Source organism: Octopus bimaculoides, chromosome 18 (assembly GCF_001194135.2).
Source record: "Octopus bimaculoides isolate UCB-OBI-ISO-001 chromosome 18, ASM119413v2, whole genome shotgun sequence".
Classification (NCBI taxonomy): Eukaryota; Metazoa; Mollusca; class Cephalopoda; order Octopoda; family Octopodidae; genus Octopus; species Octopus bimaculoides.
In genome coordinates this window covers 34,394,448-34,404,327 of record NC_068998.1, presented here as the reverse complement: position 1 = coordinate 34,404,327, position 9,880 = coordinate 34,394,448, and the positions used below count along the sequence as shown (strand labels likewise).

At 35.3% G+C, this 9,880-nt stretch overlaps 1 long non-coding RNA gene across 1 annotated transcript; it reads left to right on the top strand.

Annotated features, from left to right (window-relative positions):
* The first annotated feature begins 665 nt into the window (after positions 1 to 665).
* Positions 666 to 9,870, top strand: LOC128249850 (uncharacterized). Its single transcript, XR_008265971.1, has 4 exons — positions 666 to 771; positions 4,718 to 4,770; positions 7,060 to 7,161; positions 9,229 to 9,870. It is a non-coding gene; the product is annotated as an uncharacterized LOC128249850 (long non-coding RNA).
* The last annotated feature ends 10 nt before the right edge of the window (positions 9,871 to 9,880 follow it).

The following is a 9,880-nucleotide window of genomic DNA, read 5'->3' as shown; positions in this document are numbered from 1 at the left end:
CTGTAGACTCATAAATTCCATTAAAAGCAAATGAAATATATTTAGGAAGCACATATCAATTTAAGGATTAAATAAATCACAAATTTAACACAATGGAAGTTTAGTGATTCCAGCTCTAAATAGTTTAACTGTTTCAATAATAGACTCAGCTTCAGGTTTATCCAGTTTGAATGGAATTTTATCCATCTCTCTCGAGGTGACTACTCCTGCAAGAATTTAGAAACAATATATATTCCACTATAAATGGGACTGATTATTTTGTAGCTGCTGAGTCACTATGTAGGCTTGTAGGAAAGACATACACATGGAGAAGATTCCAGAGAGAACTGTTTCCTACAGGAAGGACTGAGAATGGTGGTTAACACGGAGGCCAATGGTTTTGATGATGAAACAAATACTTCAGGAGAGCCTAAATGATGAGGGTATAAGACCAGCTAGCTTCAAGGAACAGAGACCTTTATAATGGCAACAGAAAAGACAAAGAGTGCAGACAATATGCCTTTGGAACAGAAGCTAGATCATGCCAGAGATAGAATGCTAACCAGTTAAGTGGCCCTTCCATGGGTTCAGTCCAGGATAATGTATGTGTGAACCAGAAGCCATATTGTTATATGGACTGTTAGATATGTAATTCGTCTGACGTTCCGTGTGTCACAGTGGTTCGTCTGAGTTCATTGTTTCATTGTTGTTGTCTTGTGTGACTGTCGTAGTAAAATGTCATTGATATATATATGGCGGACATGACTTTTGTTTATTCATAACGAACATTGGGTGAGTGCGTTCTTTGTATGTAATTGAATAATAAATGTAATAATTAAATTTGTATAACTCGTGTTATCTCTGCGAGTCATCCGAGGGAAATACAACACATATGCCAAATGTGGGAGCAGTACTTTATTGCAAGCCTCACATGAAGATTGTTGAATGTGAACAACTACTGGGGGCTGAAATATTTTCTGACCCTGAAGAGAAAGGCCAGTATTTGAGATGTAGTTATAGCTATGTTAAGGACCTGCTACTTTCTTCAGGAAAGAAACTCAGTTATAATAAGGTCCAACCTCTGAGGACTGTAGCTGAGTGCTGATCTTGTGTAGCAGGTGTGTGATATTGTGCAGTTCTTTTTTTATATCAGTAATGTGTGAGAGGTTTTTGTTGTTAAAAGTAACAAAGTTCACATGGCCCCATTAAAGGATGCTCACAAGTCTCTATTCATGGAATCAATGAAGGCTTAATTAGTATAATTTTGAATGCACTGAACTATTAGATCTAATTAGCATTTTTCATCTTTTGCATATTCAGAAATAGAGTAGAAAAAGTCAGTATTAAGGTTGTGTATTTATGTGTTTCTGTGTGTGTGTGCGCATGTGTGTGTGTGTGTGTGCGTGCATGTGAGAGAGAGAGAGAGAAGGAGAAAGAGAGAAAAAGAGAGAGAGAGATAATATATGTATCTATGTGCATTTATGTATTCAGGTAATACTCTTTACAAAGAAATCTGTCATTAATTAAGCAAAAACATTCATTATTGAAATGGACATGTCAAGGACAGACATAGGAAAAAGTATATTCAGCCAATTCAACCTCAAAGTTACATTAAACATGAATTGAAAGAAAGCAAAAAAAAGGCAGGTAAACATTTCCATAAAAAAGATTGCAACCATCCTTTTAAGATCAGTAAGCATCTTGTTAGTAATATTAGATGTATCTCTGCCTTTGATGCATTCTACCATTGTTGTTGTTTGCTGACTGGTTATCTGGCCTTAGATAGATAAGGTGAAAGTTTCATGGTTGCATTATTAAGAAATTCCCTTTATAACTGTGTAGTTTCAGATTTTGTTTTGCTGTGCAACTCCTTATGTAAGTGTCTTCTCTCATTGCCTTGGGTTGGTCAACACCTTATACATAAAACTGGAACTGTGTGGAAACCTGTCACACAAGTGTGTGCATGTGTGTGTTTGTGTGTGTTACAAAATGAAATAAATAAAAACACTTAAATCATTTATTGTTCACACTTCACAGCGTAGGGATAGATATTACCTCTCAGTATTAATACTGCCTCTGCTGCTCAAATATATTTTTAGTATCACTATTGCTTCTCTTTAAAAGCATGTTATCATTATTATATTGTAACTCTATTTAATCACTGTTGTGGTTTTATTATACATTTAACTACTGTTACATGATAACTATTTTTGATTACTTTTGCTCTCTATAACTCATGTTTACTGCTGGTTCATAATAGTCTATATGCTACAGAAATTCATCTACCATGTTGGCAAACCTTTACCCACCAACAGTCTATTCACCACTTAGGTGCTGCATCATTATTTTGTCATGTATACTTATAGTATAATGATAGCTGTATTTCTAAGAAACTTGTAAGTTATGTCCCATCCACTTCCAAATATGTACCATTCATTGTCCAAACACATTTGATGTGCTTCATTTCTCAAACTCAATACTTAACCCTTCAGCCAAACTTTTCTTTTTGTTTTTGAGTTTTCAACATATACTGGACTACTCACTGCATATACCTCACAAATTTGGGAAGATCTGCCAAGGTTATGGATCACACCCTTTCTCTCCCCCTTCTCTCCCTTTTCATCGCCAATGCCGCCACCAGCAGCAGCAGCAGCACTGCTACCACTGCCACTGTGGCCGCCACCACTGCCACCACCAATACCACCATCACCACCACCACTACTTCTCTTCTTCTTGAGCTAAACAATAGAAACACTAAAAAAAAATCCTGTTAGGTTGATGTTGCAGATACACTGTAATTAAACATAAATGTTAATGCACTTCCTATTACTGCAGAAGTTCTGTAAGTCTGTGTTACATATTTATGCTGTACCAATGGAACAGAGTAACTGGAATAACTGCAAATTTCTCACTAGTTTAGTATAGATGTTTTCTTTTACATAAACCTAAAACGCTTTGTTAACGACTGCTGGAAACTGATTTCAACTGTTGCATACACGTTCTTTTCTCAGTTGCAGATCATTGTCTGGTCTGCTATGCTTGCATTTTATTGAGGTCTTGATAGAAACATTCCACCAATATTCTTTCATTTTAAAAATGTATGTATAAATGTTGGTATGTATGTTGTACAAATGTAATGATGTCAGATTTGAAAATAAAAGCAAAAAAAAAAAACATAGATGATGGGATGATCAAAATAAATTGTACTAATGTGCTTATGAAGATGTAATGAACCCAAATACGAAGTGGTATCGAAAAGTAATATCAAATAAAAAATGACTTATTTACCTAAGTTTTAACATCATCACCTTTGAAATAGTCACCTTGGGCAGCAATACAATGGTCCTGGCATTCCTGCCATTTTTGAAATAATTTTCTGTAAGCAAGTTGAGGACTTTCTGTGATTCACTCTAGACAATGGTGTTAAACTGTGATATTTGAGTTGCATTTTCATCTTGGGGAAAAGATGGAAGTCAGCAGGTGCTAAAGCTGACAGATAGGGTGGGTATGGAAGTGATACCATATTGTTTTGGGGAGAGAAAAATGTTAATGATCTGCTGTAGGGTGGGGAGAAAAATATTCAAGACTCCAATTCTTTGAGGTCTACAGATCTGGTTGTTTTCACTAAATGTCCTCTCTCAAATGCTTTGAAACATCAAAGTAGAACTCTCAATTGGCCTTGGGGATGAATTCTCCATTGACAGTAGCACATTTCCAGGCGTAACACTTATGGCAGTTCTTTTAGATTGCTTATTGTGTTTCTAGGATGTCCTTCCAGTTTGAGGCACCGGTACCACTTGAAACATTGCATATAACCAATTTCCTCGTTGTCATAAGCTTGATGAAACTTGCTCAAAGTTTAATGCAAAATTTCACATTGGCTCTTTGTTCCTGTCCATGGCAAAATGGCAGACTACTGCATACACATGACCACAAAAACACAAATTTTACAACTTGCAAAGTAAACACAGCAATGTCACTCGACCCACTGCTTCATGAAGGTCATTGCTAGCTCTCACTGTGCACTCAGCTGTGTGTTGTTATCTGTTGACATGCTAGAGAACTAGTTTAGGGACTTCTTGATACCACCTCATAAGTTAAACAATGGTTCCAAAGTGGGCAGTATTGCTCCCCTGGGGGTGTTGGAAAGTTCCAAAGGGGCGATGATGGAGTAGAAAAGTGAGGTGATAATGGGGTGACAATTCATATAAAAAAACAACAAAATAATGAGTTCATTAGGTTAAGTTATATTTCTGAAATACAGTTGCTTTGAATTTGCTTCAGAAAGAGGTCTATGTATATGATGGCTAATTGGGGGGGGGGGCACTAGAAATGTGGCCTGTGTGTCAAAGGGGTGGTAGCCCAAAAAGTTTGGGAGCCACTGGGTGAAAACGTTGTTGTTGATGATGAAGGTGATGATGAAAATGACAACGATAACAATGATAATGAAGATGGCAAATGGATGATGGTGGTGGAGATGATGATGATGATGACGATGATGATGATATTGATGATATTGATGATAATGATGATGATGACAATCTCATTGGTTGAACAATATAACAGTTACAAATTATGAATGTGAATGGAACAGTGAGATTCATACAATGAAAAGTAAAGCATGTAGCAACATGAAACTATGATAGGATTTCAATGCTTAGTTTTATAATTTTGATAATACTCTCTGGGAAAGTCAGTAATATCTATACTTCATATTTCCCTCTTTCCTTAAACATAGATTCTGCCAGATCAAACAGAAATCAATATTCTGAAAATAATGCAAACATCAAAGTAAGTTTTATTTTTAAAGCTTATTCTAATTTCAGAGATTTATTTGAAACATTAACAATCATTTGTGTGAGAATGGTTAATTTTTGCAGAACAATATAAAAAAGTGATGGGAAGAAAGGAAGCAAAAGGAAGATTGTTTTGGTTTTCTTGTTTGTTATATTTTATTAATGTAATTTTTATTATTTTAAACCTATTCTTTATGGATCTTTACTTGAGATAATGTGATTAAAACTAATATTAATAATAATTCCTAGTTTGGTGAGATTTTTTAGAAATTTATTTAGTTTTTGTCTTAACCTTAATTTTACATAATGCACATGTTCAAAACTGGGAAAGCAGGAACACATAAAATTGGCTGATATTGTACAAATATTTAGGAAATCATTCTATCATAAGAAACAACTTTGTTTGATATGAATCAATATAATGACGCCAAAGGATCATTGAAACATACCCTGCTATTTTGTAATTGCTATATTGATCAAGGCATGGTTTTATCCTTGTAAGCCTTCCCTAAACAAGATCAAATATTTAAATTCAACAGCCACCTCCCATAAACTGCTGAGAAATTGAATTCTTTTGACACTCATCGGAGCCTTGAAGTGAAACACTTGCTCAATTGAATTTGTTTATAAAGCAGCTGTGACATTTAAGCAATGAGAGGAAAAACATCCAACTTAACATTCAAGCATCCTATTCTGTACTCCTGAACAGCCTGCTTGTCTGTATGCCATACAATGGACAATGATGGATGAATTTGATAGTAAAACAAAGTTTATTAAGCTATTTGGTAGTCTATTCAGGATTTAAGCCCAGATCCTATTCAGGTCCCTTTGCCTTTCATGGGTCAGAATAAGGACCAGATTATGACTACTGAACTCAAAATACTCAAATTGTTAATTAAATTTCTGAATTTGGTGTCGCAACATGGTTGTATCCCATTACAGAAACTGTAAAATAAATAAAACCAACAATAGCTTTTAAATTCTGATATAATCTGACTTCTCCTCACATTAGACTGTAGATGGGATATGAACTGTCAACCTTTTAGCTAGAAGCAAAAATTTCACCTAGATTTTTATTTCAGAGAGATGAAAATCTCTCCCTCTCTCTCTCTCTCTCTCTCTCTCTCTCTCTCTCTCTCTCTCTCTCTCTCCCCTACATATGAGACCATAAATCACTCGATATATGTGTCATCACTAACCTACCACAAGTAGCTGGAGTTGTACAATAAAGACAAAGGTAAACATTCATAGCTGAGTTATGTTCACAATCTGAAAAATAAAATTTTGTTTCATCAAAGAAGTATCTTGCCAATTATCATAATTAGGATGTGCAACATGGGAAAGCAGGAACATGATCAATAGATTCATCAGAAGTGGTTGAAAGATAAACTTGGAAGGCAGTTTGGGGATGCAAAAGCTAAAACCTTAAATTCCAGCAGTTGAAACAACAACAAACAACAACAACTGAAAATTGAAAATATAAACCTAAAGAGTATAGATGGAAAACACTGAATAGATTGTTTGCTTGAGATCCCAAATCAGTCTTTCACAGCCTTAACAAAATTAATGCAATATCAGTAAAAACATCCCATCAACAGAATGAGTAGAAGGCTACTGGAAGTCAATGATCAATAAGGGAAAGAAATGGTAAATTAATTATAAAAGCTGAATAGTCAGACAAGTTAGAACAAGGATGCTGCAAGAAAGTTGAACAAAAACTTTACAAAATCAAAGATGCAGGACTAGAAACAGCCTTTGATATAAATACTTATATAGGAGCAGGTGTGGCTGTGTGGTAAGAAGCTTCTTTCACAACTGCATTGTTCTGGGTTCAGTTCCACTGTGTGGCACCTTGGGCAAGTCTTTTCTATTATAGTTACGGGCTGACCAAAGCCTTGTGAGTGGATTTGGTGGATGTAAACTAAAAGAAGCCCATTGCAGCTTTGTGTGTGTGTGTGTGTGTGTGTGTGTCTGTTTGTCCACTGCTACCAATTGACAACCAGTGTTGGTGTGTTTATGTCCCAGTAACTTAGCAGTTTGGCAAAAGAGATCAATCGAATAAGCACCAGGCTTAAGAAAAAATAAATAAAAATTCTTCAAGGTGGTGCTCCACCATGGCCACAGCCTTATGACTGAAACAAGTAAAAGATAAAAGATATGTTTCATTAAAAATAGTTTTATCTTTCTATTATGAACTATTCATATTTTCATATTTGTTTCTTGCTGTTGGTGGTTAGTTCAGATGTTACTAAATCCTTACTCTTTACTCTTTTACTTGTTTCAGTCATTTGAATGCTGCCATGCTGGAGCACCACCTTTAGTCAAGCAAATCGACCCCAGGACTTCTTCTTTCTCAGCGTAGTACTTATTCTCTTATGCCGAACCGGTAAGTTACAGGGACGTAAACACACCACCATCGGTTGTCAAGCGATGTTGGGGAGATAAACACTGACATACAAACATATACACACACATACAGATATATATATATATATACATATATACGACGGGCTTCTTTCAGTTTCTGTCTACCAAATCCACTCACAAGGCTTTGGGCGAACCGAGGCTATAGTAGAAGACACTTGCCCAAGGTGCCACGCAGTGGGAATGAACCCGGAACCATGTGGTTGGTAAGCAAGCTACTTACTACACAGCCGCATTCAACATTTCCAGACCTTCACAATCACATTTTAAAGAAAATGAAATAGGTTTTTAACCTCTGTGTTGCTTCTTCTATGCTCATTGAATGTTTATAGGCTTTCCCAGCAAACGTGTTTTTGCTGTTAGGCTCCCACATCAGCAATTCTGTATTATTCTGTTATGTTGCAGTCAAATTTTCTGACTGTTTGCTTTCCATGTAAGTAGTCACATATTAATCTTTTTATGTGTATTGTTGGGGTGTTTAAACGTCCCCTCTTTGTTTTTCAGTAACATGCCTGGAAAATGCTTTTTCACCTCTATGTGTTTTTATCATGCACTTGTGCTAACATCAATAACTCCTTCCTCCTTGCCATCTCATATCCTTTACCAATACCTTTATTCTTACATACTTGCACATGCTCTCACCTCCTCACCTATATATCTCCATATTACCCACCTATCAATTACATACACATAAACAGCCTCACACCCACGAACCAATACCATTATACTTCCCAAATGATATGCATCTATACAAATACATATATTCAACACTAACACACATAACTCCCACTTATGCCTTATTTTAGACATTGATAAATGTACACCCTGCTTCCTCTCTTTGAAACTCTCACCCTTGCCACAGAACAGTATTCCCAGCGGGTTTCTAATCATTTGCCTCTTTCTTATATCTTTTTTTCCCTCCCACACCTTTTTTAATGCACTGACTGTTTCTCTTTCTCACTTCCCTATGCTTCTCTCTTCCTCTTCTCATTAAGAGCTAATATCAAAAATGTTAAGGCTATGTTTACTTATTGAAGCATTAAACTAATACCATATTTGTGAGACTGTTTTTTGTGCATTGTCCATTGTAATGTTGTCTTCAAACTATATACACACACACACACACACACACACACATATATATATATATATATATATATATAAAACACACCTATATATTCATTTGTATATATGTGTGTATGTGTGAACATATTTTTGAAATACGTATAAAATTGACATTTTAAAAATTATTTGTCCATTTGTTAGTTTTCTTTGCATTATGCAATCAAAAGAATCTGCGTATATATATGTGTGTGTGCATGTAGTATGTGTTTGTATGTATGTATGTCTGTGCATATATATATATATATATATATATATATATATATATATATATATATATATGGTAAGAGAGACAAAGAGAGAGACAGGGAGAGTTTGGTTTATTTTTGATATCAATATGAACTAAAATACGGAATGAATGATAACATGCCACAGCAACAATGATTGCTTGTGACAACAGCCTTCACAACAATTCTTTCAATTCATGTGACAGAAAGATTCCTACATATTTTGAAGAAACACCATGACATCACTTATGGCCACTCACTCAACTGTTTGACCTTCAATTTAAGAGGATAACATTCTTATTATCTAAGAATCCATAGAAAGGTTATGAGGTAAAAGGCCATTAGGAAATACAAGAACCTTACCAATTACAGTTGATACAAAGTTTCTTACAAGGACAATTTTCAAATTGTTTACATGATAGCATCGTCTTGCAAAGAAGGCCCAAATAGCTGATGATGTAAAACATCAAAAATGAGACAAAACTAAATAATTGAAAAATACAAATTGATCTTATTGAAGCTGAATTTATAACTTGGAATACTGTGTAGAATGCATGAGACAAAAAGAAGTCATGACATAACATATATTGTCACATTGTGAAATAATTCTTGTTTTAATAAGGTGACCATATTGAATCAGTTATATGTTCTGTTATATTTTTTTCTTTTATTTCTTTCAGTCATTTGACAGCAGCCATGCTGGAGCACAGCCTTGAAGTGTTTTTGCCGAACAATTCAACCTCAGGACATTTTAAAATTCCTAATGCCTATTCTATTGGTTTCTTTGATGAACCACTAAGTTATAGGGATGTAAACACACCAACACTGGTTGTCAAGCGATGATGGGGGGACAAATACAGACACAAAGGTACACACGTACATATATACAAACACACACACATACAAAAACACATGCACATACACACACATGCATGTATATATATATTGTATCTCAACTCTTACAAGACACTACATACTATGAAAGAGTAGTCAACTACCAACAAACAAGAACAATGACCAAATTAAACAAACTCATCTGCCAACATCGAAACAACTTAACAACAAAGGAATGCGACTACCTAACAAACTTTAATTGCAAAACAAGCAACCTCTATGGACTTCCAAAAATCCACAAGAGCAAAACTATTTCTGAAGCTTGCAAAAAGTCCACTTCCACCTGCATCACTGTACCACATCCCACTGATCTCAAACTAAGACCAATTGTGGCAGGCCCAAACTGTGAAACACACAGATTAAACAACTTTATCGATATCCTCCTGAAACCAATACTTCACCACATACCAAGTATTGTTAGAGACAACCTGGACCTAC